Below are 14,848 nucleotides of genomic sequence, written 5' to 3'. Positions count from 1 at the left end.
AAGGGAGGGAGGTAGGAGATATGAAATTATAGGTGAGTTAGCCTGACCTTGGTTGTTGGTCTGATTTTACAGTCCATTATTAAGGATGAGATTGTGGAGTGCTTGAAAGTGCATGGTAAAATACGGCTGAGAAAGCAAGGTTTCATTACGGGGAGGTCATGCCTAACAAATCTGTTGGAATTCTTTGAGGAGGTAACAAACAAATTAGACAAAAGAGAGCCAAGTAGACATGATCTATTTGGATTTCTGGAAGTTCTTTGATAAGGTGCTGCACAGGAGGCTGCTAAATAAGAGCCTATGATGTTGGGGCAAGGTACTGGCATAGATAGAGGATTGGCCGACTGGCAAAAGGCAGAGAGTGGGGATAAAGGGGCCTTCTTCAGGATAGCAAGTGGTGACTACTGGAGTTCCACAGGGGTCTTAGGACCAAAACTATTCACGCTATACATTAATGATCTGGACAAAGGAACTGAGGGTATTGTTGCTAACTTTGCAGGTGACACAAAGATAGGTGGAGGGACAGGTAGTGTTGAGGAATTAGGGAGGCTGCAGAAGGACTTGGACAGACTAGGAGAATGGGCAAAGAAGTGGCAGATGGGAAAGAATAAGGTTATGCTCTTTGGTAGAAAGAAGAGCATAGACTATTTTCTAAATGGGGAAAGGCTTCGGAAATCTGAAGCTCAAAGTGACTTGGGGATCCCAGTTCAGGATTCTGTTAAGGTTAATATGCAGGTTCGGTTGGCAGTTAAGAAGGCAAATGCAATGTTAGCATTCATTTCAAGAGGGTGAGAACACAAGACGAGAGATCTACTGCTGAGGCTGTATAAAACTCTGGTCAGACCACATTTGGAATGTTGTGAGCGATTTTGTGCCTGGTATCTAAGGAAAGATGTGCTGGCCTTGGAGGAGATGCAAGGATGGTTTACAAGAAAGATCCCGGGGATGACGGGCTTGTCATATGAGGAACGGTTGAGGACTCTGGGTCTGTAGTCAATGGAGTTTAGATGGATGAGGGGAGAATCTGATTGAAACTTACAGAATACTGAGATGCCTGGATAGACTGGATGTAGACAAGATGTTTCCACTAGTAGAGGGTGATTAATCTGTAGAACTCATTGTCGCAAAAGGCTATGGAAGCCAAATCATTGAGTGTATTTAAGACAGAGATAGATAGGTTCTTGATTGGTAAGAGAATCAAGGGTTATGGGGAGAAGGCAGGAGAATGGGCTTGACAAACATACTAGCCATGATCGAATGGTGGAGTAGACTTGATGTGCCAAATGGCTTAATTATACTCTTATGGTTAAATAATATAATGTCTATATTAATTTTAGTTTGTTGCTGTAGTAATCTTACAATATGAAATCTTATCCTTCACCTATTTCTGTCAGTTGCCAGTAAATTCATCTCTTTGTTACTGGTCTCTCTTTTGCTATGTAGTTTTATGCCCACACCTAAATGTTTGGGTTCAAGGCTGAATGGTCAAGGGCTGACAAGTGGCAAGTAACATTCGCACACACAAAGGCAAGGCAATGACCATTTTCAACATGAGAGAATCAAATCACCATTCCTTGACATTTAATGGCATTATCATCATTGAGTCACCTATTATTAACATCCTGAGGACTACCATTGACCAGAAACTCAACTGGATTTGCCACATAAAAACAGGAGCTACAACAGCAGGTCAGTGGCTAGGAATACTGTGGCAAGTAACTCACCGCCTGACATCATCTACAAGGCACAAGTCAGGAGTGTGGTGGAATACTCCCCACTTGCTTAGATAGGTGCAGCACCAACAGCACTCAAGAAGCTTGACACAATCCAGGACAAAGCAGCCCGGTTGATTTGGCATTACATCCACAAGCATCCACTTCCTCCACCATCGATGCTCAGTAGCAGCAGTGTGTATTACCTACAAGATGTACTGCAGAAATTCACCAAAGATCTCAGACAGCACCTTCCAAACCCAAAACCACGTCCATCTAGAAGGATAAGGGCAGCAGATACATGGGAACACCACCAATTTCACGGTCCGCTCCAAGCTACTCAGCATCCTGACTTGGAAATATATCACCATTCCTTCACTGTATTTGGGTTAAAATCCTGGAATTCCCTCCCTAATGCCATTGTGGATCAACCCATAGCAGGTGGGCTGCAGCGGTTCAAGAAGGCAGCTCAGCAGGACCTTCTTAAGAGCAACTAAGGACAGGCAATAAATGCTGGCCAGCCAGTGATGTCCACATCCCCCAAATGAATTACAATTTTTACACAAAATCACATGCTATTTTACAACAAAGTCAGCCATTATACACCACACAAGTCTCCTCCCTTCTATCTCAATCTCACTCTACCGAGATTTTCTTCACATCCTTTCTCTCGAGTATTAAGCTTTCTCTCAAAGTTATCTATGTTCTGCACCTCAACATATTCTTTGTTGCATATTCTTTGGAACTGAAGAACAGCCCTAATGGACTTGAAATGTTAACTCTATTTCTCTCATTATAGCTACTGCCAGACGTACTAAGTTTCTACAGCACTTTCTGTTTTTTGAGTTCTCACTGGTGGCCTGGCCAACATTTTTTTCATATATCCAGAGGTGCTCTTACACACAACCGAACTTTTTTTTTTTACCCATCACCAAATCACCCCTGGTATCTTTTCATCTATTAACCACCACCAGTAAATCACCCATACCATTATTTAGTCATAGAGATGTACAGCATGGAACATAGCCTTTGGTCCAACTCGTTCATGCCAACCAGATATCCTAAATTAATCTAGTCCCATTTGCCAGTATTTGGCCCATATCCCACTAAACCCTTCCTATTCATGTACCCATCCAGATGCCTTTTCGATGTTGCAATTGTACCAGCCTCAACCACTTCTGGCAGCTCATTCCATACATGCACCACCATCTGCATGAAGAAGTTGCCCTTTAGGTTCCTTTTAAATCTTTCCCTTCTCATCTTAAACCCATGCCCTCTAGTTTTGGACTCCCCCTACTCTGGGAGGAAGACTATGCCAATTTATCCTATCCATGCCCTTCATGATTTTATTAATCTCTATAAGGTCACCCCTCAGCCTCCGACCCTCCAAGGAAAGAAACCCCAGCCTATTCAACCTCTCCCTATAGCTCAAACCCTCCAATCCTGGCAACATCATTGTAAATTTTTTCTGAACCCTTTCATTTTTCATTTTTCCTACAGCAGGGAGGCCAGAATCGTTCGCAGTATTCCAAAAGTGGTCTAACCAATGTCCTGTACAACTGCAGCATGACCTCCCAACTCCTTAACTCAATGCTCTTACCAATAAAGGCAAACGTACCAATGCCTTCTTCACTGTCCTGTTTACCTGCAACTCCACTTTCAAGGAACTACGAACCTGCACTCCAAGGTCTCTTTGTTCGGCAACACTCCCCAGGACCTTACCATTAAGTATATAAGTCCTGCCGATTTGCCCTACCAAAATGCAGCACCTCACATTTATCTAAATTAAACTCCATCTGCCACTCCTTAGCACATCACCCCATCTGATTAAAGTTCCATTGTAGACTGAAGTAACCTTCATGGCTGCCCACTCCACCACCAATTTTGGTGTCAACTGCAACTTACTAAGCATACCTCTTATATTCACATCCAATCATTTATTCTTCGAGTAACATAGTTAATCAGATCACTTGGTCATTATCACAATGAAAGCTGTGGAAACTTGCACAAATTGGCTGTCACGTTTCTTTCATACAATAATGACTACATTCTTTCAGTCCTTCATGGTCTATAAAATACTTTGGGATGTGCGGACATTGTGAAAGGTGCTATATAAATGCGAGTCTTTTAATGCATATGTCATGCCTGCATTAAGCAGAAAGCTTATTGTTCTGCCAATTCTGTCCTATAAACCATTACCTGGAAAATGCACAACTGTGATCCCTTCTACTTGTCCTGGCTAAATGAATACTTGTGAATCAGTGACCCAACGTGTTGGCACCATGTCACCTACGTCACAATGATTTAGTTGGTATACTTTGTAACTTACTTTATTATTTTGAAGTTTTAAAATTTGGCACTTCATCTGCAATTCCTTGAACCATTATTAGTTAGTTAAACACTAATGAATTTTCAATGTGTGTAGCTCTTCTGCTCAGGTAATATTTATTTAATTTTCAATTGGATATACTTGAGTGGTCGTATCACGGTTTGAATTTGAAATTTTTATTCTATGTTTTATATTCTGGGGCAGCTGTTCAGATTTGTATTTGCAAATCGATTAAAGTGTATTCAGCCCCTGCAGGTGTGATCAAATACCTTAAGCATGCCAAAATTAATTTGGCATTTTCAGAAACAGGAGATAACTTAGCAACAGTTAAGTATTAATAAACGTGATGCTTTGTGAATAAAATGGAGCAGCCAAGTAGAAAAATGGATTTATAAACGTGACCAGTTGGTCCAACTGAACCTGCTAGCATTTCTGTCCCACGTAGCAGCATAATTTTGTCTTCTCTCCTCAATTTATTGATGTAGCTTTCCCTGTTTACAACGGTTATTTGGCTACACCCTCAGTGGTGTCGATTTTAATTCCTACCTGCGAGTCATATGAACAGGGACAGAGGCGGATGGCAAGAGGTTCGGCACACCACATAAAACCCATGAGCCTAAAAGCTCATCTGCACAGGCAGCGTGGGAAGTGGGTGGTGGGCTCAGATAACTGTGCTTGAATCTATTCCTGAAGGTTTCATCACATGATGTGTCCCCGTGTTCCAGCCATGAGTCAGCCAACACATCCATCTTTGTGGCACACTGCCTTCATATGCCACTCCAAAAGCAAAAAAGACTGTTTAATCAACTGAAAAATGCTTGACCTTAACAATCTCTCTTTTGCCTTTTTTCAACACTTTTTTTTAATCTGGTAAAGAAAAAGGATGAAAGAAAATGATGAGAATTCCACCTTTTTATCATTCCTTTGACATTTTTCTTCCACCAAGATTGCAAACAGTGTCATAGAAACTGACCTTAAATTTCTTCATATCCTTTCTCTCGAGTATTAAGCTTTCTCTCAAAGTTATCTCTGTTCTGCACCTCAACATATTCTTTGTTGCATATTCTTTGGAACTGAAGAACAGCCCTAATGGACTTGAAACGTTAACTCTATTTCTCTCATTATAGCTACTGCCAGACCTACGAAGTTTCTACAGCACTTTGTTTGTTGAGTTCTCACTGGTGGCCTGGCCAACATTTTTTTCATATATCCAGAGGTGCTCTTACACACAACTGAACATTTTTTTTACCCATCACCAAATCACCCCTGGTATCTTTTCATCTATTAACCACCACCAGTAAATCACCCATACCATTATTTAGTCATAGAGATGTACAGCATGGAACATAGCCTTTGGTCCAACTCGTTCATGCCAACCAGATATTTTTGCTGGAAGATTGGCAACTTTAGCGTCAGAGGAAGTGGAAAGCTGCACAGGGGAAGGGAAGATCCTTGTGAGGCCCACAGGAACACTCCTGCTCCTTGTGACATGATGAAGTTCTCTGGGTCTCTTCCATTTTGGCATTTTTTGCTGCATGGATGACCTGGCAGGAATCTCACAAACCCAGGTTAAACTTGCAATGTATCTTATCAAATGAAAAACCTCATTTCTTTCCAAAGAAAGTAGATTCTGTGGGAATGCAGTCATGGATATTCCCACTGTCTGTCCACTCAGTTTCCACTGGGTTGGGGGGCGGGAATGGGATAAAAATCACAATCTATATGAACATTTGAAATAGAAGTCAAAGTAGACCACTCTATCCCTCAAGTCTGCTCTGCCATCCAAAAAGGATCATGGCTGATCTGATTATACATTTCTGCCTACCTGCAAGAACCATTAATCCCCTTGCTTGGCCTGAATCTATCTCTGCTTTAAAAGTATTTAGACTTTCATCCTCAACGGGTGGCAGAAGCAGAATTCCAAAGATTTATAACCCTCTATCAGAAACAAAAATGTCATTATCCAAAGATAAAGTCCAAAGATGTGCAGGCTAGGTGGACTGGCTATGCTGAACACTATGGTCAATTTAGCAATGTGCAGACTGGTTGGATTAGCTATGAGAAATGCAGGATTACAGGGACAGGATAGAGGGGTAGGTCTGGGTGGCATGTTCTTCAGAGGGTCGTTTAAACACCATGGGCCAAATGGCCTGCTTCTACATTGCAGGACTTCTATGATTCTATGTTGTGAATGGGTGACCCCTTACTTTTAAGCAGAACCCTCCAGTTCAAGATTCTTCCAGAAGTGGAAATATCCATTCTATATCCATCCTGTCAACACCCGTCAGGATCTAATAATTTACAATCTAGTCACCTTTTACTCTTATAACCTGCAGCAGATACAGACTAGCTTGTCCAACTGTTCCTCATAAGGCAACCCACCCATTCTAACTATTAGTCTGGTAAACTTTCTACGAACCACTTGCATTCTTTCTTAAATAAGGAGATCAATACTGTACATGATATTCTACATGGTCTCACCAATGCCCTGTAGAACTGAAGCACAATTTCCCTACATTTTAAGTTCAATTCTCCTTGCAATAAGCAAAAACATTGTATCAGCTTTCCTAATTACTTGTTGTACCTGCATACTAACCTTTTGTGATTCATATCCAGATCTTTCTGCACCTCCGAACTCTGCAATTTATCACTATTTAGAATAGTATTTTATTTTATTCCTGCCAAAATGAACAATTTCATATTTTGCTAAATTATAATTGAGCCATTTCGATTGACCCAATTTTCTGAAGAAGGGTCCGACTCAAAATGTCAGCTTTCCTGCTCCCCTGATGCTGCCTGGCCTGCTGTGTTCCTCCAGCTCCACACTGTGTTATCTTAGTTAGAACTGTTTAATTGTTAACTACAGTATGCCCCAAACTTGGCCAAATTATCATTTAATTTATGATTTCCTCCTTGATCTTTAGAGTTTTTACTTTAGCCATAAGTCTTTTGTGAGAGATTTTTAAAAAAAGTTAGGATACAGTACGTCAGCCACATTGCCTCAGAGATTTCCAGAGCCTATTAGGCATGACCTGCCTTTCATGAACCCACTTTGGCAGAGATATATTGCTTACACTCTTGCCAGATCTTGTGAATTACTTTCTTTGCAACTGACTAACATTTGTTTCATTATGGATGCTGACCTCATGGACCTATGCTGCAAATTCTCCTACATATCACACCATTGACATATTAAAACATTAGCCACTTCCAGGTTTCTTCATTGTGTTTTTTTCCTTTTAAGTTTTGTAAAGGTTCCATCGAAACTCTTGTCCCTTTTTTAAGGGTCAGTTTCTTTGCTGATTTCTGTTTTCTTTTTGATTTGCAAATATAACTTACACATTGTTAAGTATTTCAGTCATAGAGTGATACAGCATGGAAACAGGCCCTTCTGCCCAAACTGGTCCATGCTGACCATGGTGCCCACTCAGCTAGTTCCAATTGTCTGCATTTGGTCCATATCCCTCTAAACCCTTCTCATCCTTGTACCTATCCAAATGTTTTCTTAAATGTTGCTATTGTACTTGCCTCTACCGCTTTCTCTGGCAGCTCATTCCATATAGGCACCACATTCTGCATGAAGAAGTTGCCCCTCAGGTCCTTCTTAAATCTATCCCCTCTCGCCTTAAACCTATGCCCTCTAGTTTTCAATTCCCCATCCCTGGGAAAAAGACTATATGCATTCATTCTATCTATGTACCTCATGATTTTATACATCACAATAAGGTCACCCCTCTTTCTCCTACATTCCAAGGAATAAAGACCTATCCTGACCAACCTCTCCCTATAACTCAGGCCTACTAGTCCTGGCAACATCCTCGTAAATCTTCTTTGCATACTTTCCAGTTAACTGTGTCTTTTCTATAATAGGATAACCAAACCTGTACAAAATACTCAAGTGCGGCCTCACCAACGACTTACATAACCGTAACATAACATCGCAACTCCTATACTCAGTGCCTCAATCAATGAAGGCCAGCATGCTAAATGCCTTCTTCATCACCCTGTGATGCCAATTTCAACAAACTATGTACTTTTACTCCTAGGTCCCTCTGTTCCACAACAATCCTCACGACCTTACCATTTACTGCACAAGTCCAACCTTGGTTTGACTTTCCAAATTGCAACACCTCACATTAATCTGTATCAAATTACATTTGCCAATCCTCAGCCCACTTCTCCATCTGATCAAGATACCTCTGTAATTTTTGATAACCTTCTTCGCTATCAATACCTCCTAATTTTGTATCATCCGCAAACATAGTAATCATGCCTTGTTCATTAACATCCAGATCATTTATGTAAATAACAAAGGTCCCAGCACCGATCCCTTTGGCACATCACTAGTCACAGGCCTCCAGTCCGAGAAACAATCTTCAAACATCATCCTCTGCTCCCTACCATCGAGCTAATTTTGAATCCAATTAGCTAGGTCTCCTTGGATCCCATGTGATCTAACTTTCATGACTAGCCTGACAAGCAAGATCTTGTCAAAGGCCTTACTGAAGTCCATACAGACAACATCCACTACCCTACCTCATCCATCCTCTTGGTTACCTCTTTGAAAGACTGGAAAAGATTTGTCAGACATCACTTCACGCGTACAAAACCATGCTGTCTATCCCTAATCAGACCTTGACTATCCAAATGTTAGCTGATCCTGTCCCACAGTATCCTCTCCAATAACTTGCTACCACTGATGTCAGGCTCACTGACATGTAGTTCCCTGGCTTGTCTTTGCTACCCTTCTTAAACAATGGAACAACATTAGCCACCTTCCAGTCTTCTGGAACTTCACCAGTGGCTAAAGATGAAGCAAAAATCTCTGCAAGGGCCTCTGCAATTTCTTCCCTAGCATCCTGCAACATCTGAGGATGGACTTTGTCAGGCCCAGGGGATTTATCCTCCTTAATGCGCTTTAAGGCAGCAAACACCTCCTCTCTGGTAGTGTCTGTGTGGTTCAAGACATCACCACTTGTTTCCCTTATTTCCTTAGCAACCATGTGCACCTTAACCTGTGGACCTGTCCTATCATTTTCCATAACTATGTTAAAACAAAGAGGGTTATGGTCACTGGACCCGAAGTGTTCTCCGACTGACAATTCAGTCACTTGCCCAACCTCGTTTCCTAACATCAGGTCCAGTGTTGCAGCCTGCCAAGTAGGACCCTCTACATATTGATTTAGGTAATTTTCTTGAAGACTTCTGACAAATTCCACCCCGTCCAGGCCTTTTACACTCTGGGTGGAACAGTCAGTACAGGGGATATTAAAATCTCCAACCAATACTACTCTATTATTCCTACAGGTATCTGTAATCTCTCTACACATCTACTCCTCTAGTACCCACTGGCTATTTGGGGTTTTATAATACAGTCCCAACTGAGTGACCATACCATTCTTGTTTCTAAGTTCTAACCATATGGCCTCATTTGATGACTCCTTAAGAATATCCTCTCTAAGGATATTTGATATGTAAACAATACCATAAATTAAAATGAAATGAATACCATTGATTTGTTAAAGAGGATATTGTTTTAATTGTCCAGCTGAAAATAATGTAGACTGAACAATGAAGTTATACATAAGCAATTCTTCCACATGGCTCAACACACAGCACCTTTTCATTCCCCGATAGCTTAATGTGAATCAATATTGGCATTGTAAGAAATAGATCTCAAGTCATCGCAAACTAACACAATTTTCAAGTATAAGCAAAGAGAAATGCAGAAGTTGATAAATTGCTATTTTAACTCTTGACGTGTAATTCAATTTTGCTTTAGAAGTTTCATTCTGTTCCTTCAGCTGTAGGAGAAAGGACTTGGGGGAAAAGTATACGATGACATTAATAGCAATACAATAATTTGCATATACAGGCATTAAGGACAAGGTAATAAATTGAGTACAAATATGATGGTTAATTGCAAGGTAATCAATTGGAAATAGATGCAGAGATTAATGAAAGTGAGATAATTGGATGTACGTGCACAAGATTAATGGTAATGTAATAACGGATAGACAATTGGAGTTTAACATCAATGGTGATAAATTTGGTATAAATGTTGTGCTAATTGCATTGTACTAAACTGGGTAATCAAGCTTGAAATTACTAGTAGTGTGATAAAATGGCCATACATGCGTGATTGGATAGTGTAGTGGAATACATGCAATATGTATGCACCAGGGTAATGGTGGGTAATAATATAGATATAAGTGCAAGCCTGGAAACTGCCAACTCTGCATTTGCAGGGGCAGGAAACTTTGACCGGGTTGATAAGGTTATGTCTTCTGGTTCTCATTACATTAGAAGCAATCATACCTTAGACTCAAAATGCTGGAGCTTCGTATGTGTGCTTTTTAGTTCTCCATGTGTCTGGAAGACTGTTATGTTGTGACTCAGATCATGACTGCAGTGCAGCAGCAAAATGTGGCACACTGAATATACATTCTCATAACTATTAGTTCTTTCATGGGAAGTAGGAGTTGGTTCCAAGGCTAACATTTGTTGCCCAACCCTAAATATCTTTGAGAAGGAGATGGTGAGTCACCACCTTGATTCACTACAGTTCATGTTACATGGATATTATCAGAGATGTGTTTGGGTGGGAGTTTCAGAATTTTTGACCAGCAAAGGTAAAGGAACAGTGATATGGTTCCAGTCAGGAAGGTGCGTGTTTTGGAGGGAACTTGCAGATGGTGGTGTTCCCATGGATTGGATGCGTCCTTGTTCTAAGTGGTAGATGCCGTGGGTTCTTTACAGCTCAGCCATACGTTTGGAAAGCTCATTACGTGGACAGAGTTTTGTCCATACCCGTGGCCATAGGGTTCAATCAGGGATGGGGATCATTTTAAATCTACTCAACAGGATACAAATGTGCGATTTTGATCTGCCGTCCATCAAATACCCCACCTTGTCTACCATTCCAAATGTCAGGAGAGGTACATAAGGGGCAGCAACTCTGTTGTCACCTGTTTTACGCTACTGGCAAAAATTAAATTTCCACTCTAGCAACTTAGCGTGCTGTTGAAAGTGTCTCGGTGAGTTGCTGCAGTACACAGTGTAGCCACACTGCTGTCATTATTTGTTGGTGGCAGAGCGTGTAAATTTTAAGGTGGTAAATAGAGTACGACTCAGATAGGTAGCTCTGACTTGATGGTGTCAACTTGGCAAGTGTACCTCTTTCGGTAAATGTGGTGCTCCCTGCCACACTTACACCACCACATTGGGACACAGGAACTGACAACTTGCAGAGTTTAACAGCAGTGTAATAAATTGAGTATAAATACAGAAGTCAATGGCACCGCCGTAGGTTGGGTGTATGTGGCATAACATTAATGGTGGTAGAATAAATTGAATGCAAATGCAGTGCTTAATTTCAGCATAATAAATTATAAATTAACTCATTATCAATGAAGAGTTTAACTGCAGCATATTAAATTTTAAACTAATTAATTATAAATGAAGTGTTTAATTGAAGTATAATAAATTAGATATAAATGCAGTTCAACTCCAATATAATAAATTAGAAGTTAATTAATTATAAATGAAGTGTTTAATTCCAGTACAGTACTTGGATATAAATGCAGAGGTTAATAGTAGTACAATAAATTGAATACACATGTTGGAGATTCATACTCATGGAATAAACAGGTACAGAATATGATAGCTGGAGGCATCTACGAAAGTTAGACATTACTTTTCAAAATTGTGACATAATACATACCTTGACAAAAAGTTCCCAACATGTATTTAATTACAAATATTTCATTACAAAAGATATGAAGTGTAGTCCAGTGATTTGAATTCAAGTTGGTTCTAGGAGTATCAACTTTTGGTTTAGTGTGAGCATTTTTCTATGTGAAGTCCCTCATTTTGCCAGTGGGGAGCAGACTTTCACCACTTCTGCAAAAATGCTCATGGCACAAGTCTGGGCAGAAGCAACATCATTTTGGAAATGTTGGTTTTACAGTTCCCAAGTGGCCTAACTACCCAAAGCAGACATTAGTTCAGCTGTGGGGCACAATTCAGTTCTTTATAGCTGAGCTGTACATTTGGAAAGCTCATTTCATGGACAATGTTTTGTCCAAACCCGTAAAAATAGGTTGAAACTGGGAGATGGGGATCATTTTAAGTTTATTCAACGGTGTTCAAATGTGCAATATTGGATCTGTGATCCATCAGACAACCCCTCCTCACCTACAATTCCAAATTTCAGGAAAGGTATGTTAGGGGCAGCAACTCTGTTATCACCTGTTTTACACTACTGGCAAAAGTTAAATTTCTACTCAAGCAACTTTGGGTCAGATTGCATGAACGCCACCAAATCTAGGTAGCTGAAGTCCTCCTTGGAATAAGTCCTAACCCTTCCCTCAAACGTAAGGGTCAACTTTGTAAAGGTGACTAATTATCAATGTACACACGATGCCTCTCACAAACTACACCAACTGACAGCAGCAATTAAAAGACTACACAAATGGAATACTCTGTGAATCAATGGTTTGCAGAGAGTATCCAATCATATCATCACTTTTATATGTACTCAGCTTCAATGGTCATAAAGTAAACCGCCAGGACTGATTCTGTAATCCACACATCCCATAAACCCACCTTCATAAATGTAATTTAATACTCATGGGATTACATTACAAATTATATTTACCTTTTTTTTAAGCCTCAAAGTTTGAGAACATCAATACTTTCCACTTGTATATCGCCAAATACTATAACAGTATCTGGCTTCCAATCTTCTAAACGGTGTGGATAGTCAAGGATATGTCTACCATTGACAGATACCTGAATAAATAATTCATAAATGATACATTAATTTCAAGACAAAAGCCTACAAACAGTGCATCTAAAACATTATAGTAAGTAAAAATGTACAACAAATTGCCACTAATGATATAACTTAATAGAAAAATAGAAAATAAGAGAAGTTGGTCATTCAGTTCATTGAGCCTTCTCTGCCATTCAAACAGATGATGCAAGACCATTTACCTCTACACCATCTTTCAAGATATCAGAATATCTCTTCGTGTCATTAATATCCAGAAACCTACCAATTTCAATCTTGAATGTGCTCAATGATCAAGCTTCACAGCCACTGGGATAGAGAATTCCAAAGGTTTACCACCATCTTACTGAAAATGTCCCAGTCACAGATGGCCACACCATATTCTAAGTCTGTGTCCCAAGTCAGGAAGGATTCCAATGCAACTGCAGTCCTGTCTAACGTGCTGGAGGTTTTTGAATAGGTAATAGAAGAGTGCCATACAACAGACTTGTGACAAAAATCGTGGAAGATGGCAACATGGATACAAAATTGGCCAACAGATGGGAAACAAAAAAAATTGGTTAATGAATATTTTATGGGCTGGAAGAAAGTTTGTAGTGGATTTCCAAAGCAGTCAGTATTGGGTCTCTCTTTTGTTGATATATTAATGATATAGACCTTGGTTTGCAGGGAACAATTTTAAAGCTTGTGGATGACACAAAACTTGGGAGAATTGTAAATTGTGATGAGGACAGGGTGGAACTCCAAAAGAATATAAACAAATTGGTGGAGGAGTAGGATGCAGTCGAAGTTCAATGCAGAAATGTGTGAGGTCATGCACTTTGGTACAAAGAACAGGGAGAGATAGCATAAAATAACAGGTACAGAGGAGCAGTGTGCATGTGCACAAGTCATTAAAGGTGTCGAGACAGTTAGGGAGAGCTGTTAATAAAACATACAGTATTCTAAGCTTCATAAATAGGGGTATAGAATAGGGAGGTTAAGAAGAACTGTGATACGACAGTGGCCCCACTAGAGGACACGCAACTTCGTCCCTAGCTTCCAACAACGTCTGGGATGTACTTGATCATGTCTCGGGGATTTATCTACCTTTATGCATTTTAAGATCTCCAGCTCCTCCTCTTCTGTAACGTGGACTCATTTCAAGTCATCACAATTTTCTTCCTCAAGTTCTCTAGCTTCCAGGTTTTCCGCCACAGTAAAAACTGATGAGAAATACTCATTTCCTATGGCTTCTTAAGTAGAATACCTCATTGATCTTTAAGGGGCCCTAATCTCTCCCTAATTACTCTTTTGCCCTTGATATACTTGTACACTATCACTCGATTCTCCTTTGCATTATCTGCTAAAGCTATCTCACGTTCCCTTTTGGCCCTCCCGAATTCCCTCTTACATGTACTCCTACACCCACTATACTCCTCAATGGATTCCCTTGATCCTAGCTGCCTATATCTGACAAAAGCCTCCTTTTTCTTGAACAGAGCCTCAAAACTCTCGTCATCCAGTGTTCTCTACTCCTGGCAGCCTTGTCCTTTACTCTAACAGGAACATGCAGATTCAGAACTCTCATTATCTCAGTTTTGAAGGCCTCCCACCTGTCATATCCTTTTACCTGCGAACAGCCTTCCCCAATCGATTTTGAAAGCTCCTGTCTACTACCATCAAAAATTGGCCTTGCGCTAATTCAGAACTTTAACTTGTAGAACAGATCTATCCTTTTCCATGACTATTAAAACTATTAAAAAGTGCTCCCCCACCTACACCTCTGTCACTTGCTCTGCCTTAATTCTGAAGAGGAGGTCAAGTTTTGCTCCTTCTCTAATTCAGCCATCTACATATTGATTGGGAATTTTTTTTCTGAACACACTTAACAATTCCTCACCATCCAAGCCCTTAACACTACGGCAGTCCCAGTCTATATCTGAAAAATTAAAACTTCCTTCTATTGCAACCCTATTATTCTTACAGGTATCTGCAATCTCCCAACGTATTTGGTCCTCAATTTCCCACTGACTA

The sequence above is a fragment of the Rhincodon typus genome, chromosome 7, assembly GCF_021869965.1.
Source record: "Rhincodon typus isolate 14 chromosome 7, sRhiTyp1.1, whole genome shotgun sequence".
NCBI classification, from domain to species: Eukaryota; Metazoa; Chordata; class Chondrichthyes; order Orectolobiformes; family Rhincodontidae; genus Rhincodon; species Rhincodon typus.
Note: the sequence above shows the minus strand (reverse complement) of the source record.